A 1,933-nucleotide genomic window follows, 5' to 3' on the forward strand; every position below is an offset into this window, starting at 1 on the left:
ACCTCAACTGGTAATGAAACATTCGCCGTCAAATTGCAAACTCGGTGGACGCATAAATGGCCATCATCAAAACCTCAATTACCAGAACGTGGTCATTGCATACACTTTAAATACAACGTGCTGTATATGGTTTTTTGACCTGACTTTGGGCTTTTAGGACACTTCGTCTTCCCTCGGTAGTTCTGGTGAAAAGCGCAAGCCTGAGATGCTCAGAACGAGAAGTGAGCTGGGGTAGTACCGTTATCTAAACCGACGAACGTAAGCACAAGGTATCCACCACATTCAATCTGCTCCAAAACTTATCGCAACAACAAAACTTCGGTTTGAAGACAAATAGGTGGAGCTCATTAAGTCACAAACTCAGCGACTGCATTTCCAAACCAGTATCAGCCAGCCTCTCGTTTCATCGATTGGTTCAGCCGTGGCCGCAACCGTGTGGTTCATATTCGACTCCCGTTTGGCCACAGTTTAGACCCCTGGTTTAAAACCGATTCCACTAATCGCAGTGGCGGATATAAAAATTGAATAAAGCCTTAAGAAATCGGCATACCAGACCACGAACGGCACGCGAACTTTATTCACCGCGAGCCGTTCCGCAAGCTCAGCTACGATGAAACGGTCAGGACACCGTCACAGGTATTCGGCGATCAAACAACTGTGTTCAGAATTTGCTAGCAGTGCCTGAACCTAGTCAATAAAGACAATGAGTACTTCATCACGCTTGCTTGCGCCGCTATTCGGGAATGCCGGGTTCCCAAGCACAGCTGAATGACATGGAACAAGCTTAGAAGCTTCACTGTTCTATCCCGTTCCCGATCTTTCCGGGTTGCAGTCATTAGGACCCGGTTATTCCACAGAATTACTCAGGATTGTGATAAAATTTCGCGGGGCCGCATCACAGAATGTCGATGATGAGTGGTATTTCACGCGTTGTTGCCGGTCATTAGTCACAGAGGTTTCAGGTAAAACCATCATGGCCTCAGTTAACAAACGCCATGGCCTGTACCTCGGTAAAAGCTTGTTCGAACAAGGCGTGGATAATTATCAGGTCCTTTCAGGTGGGAAGATATTTTCGCGGAAACGGTGCAAGCACCTTCATAATAAGCAGTTTTGCGGCCAGCAACCATCTTGGAAGTAGCTCAGTAGAAACGCTTCGTGATGGTCACGGTACTCATGTGTTTTTGGGGGATATATTGGTTGACGTCTTCAAGAAGCGGTTTGCCGCAATCCTCTGCGGGCATCTGTGGGTCCATGAGATTACCACGCCGAAGGCGTGCCAAATTATTTGTAGAACGACGAACAACTTTGAGCCGGTTTTTTATGTTTGAGTGAGGAGGTCGTGTTTGATCAGAGCAGTATACCTAAATCCTCTCTGTTACTTATTTTTCTATTTATATACAAATATATATTCTAACATTCCACGACAAAGGCATTCACTCAGCCCCCTCCAAAGGATATATGGACGGGCTTTCCAACACTCAGACGAGAGTAACGGTCCGGTAACCACTGCTTTGCAGCGCTTACATCCTGTTGGATGGCGCTCGGGTTGAAACTCCAGGATTTCAAATCATCCGCAAAAGGTATGTGTGGAGTTAAAAGCACATGTGGAAGAGAGGCAACTTAAAATGGAAACATATTTTGTTATAGAACGGAACTCTAAGTAACTTCAATGAAGACCGGTGCTGAAGAAGTGTTGGTCGAGCCCACTTTCACTCGCAATATTCTGTCTGAGGGGAGCGTCCGTGACCACAGTAGCATTTTTACTTCAATCTCATAAGACCATAGCTTTTTGGAGTAGCGGAGCCTGTGGGATTCGATCGAATGCTCCTGATAAACCCCATAGTATGTCATCCTATTTGAGTCCTTCGTCCTTGGCCCAGGTTAAGCTGCTACGAATACGAGTATGTTTGCAGGCAAGAGTGGTTTGGCAGGA

Source organism: Opisthorchis viverrini (assembly GCF_000715545.1).
Source record: "Opisthorchis viverrini unplaced genomic scaffold opera_v5_217, whole genome shotgun sequence".
NCBI lineage: Eukaryota > Metazoa > Platyhelminthes > Trematoda > Opisthorchiida > Opisthorchiidae > Opisthorchis > Opisthorchis viverrini.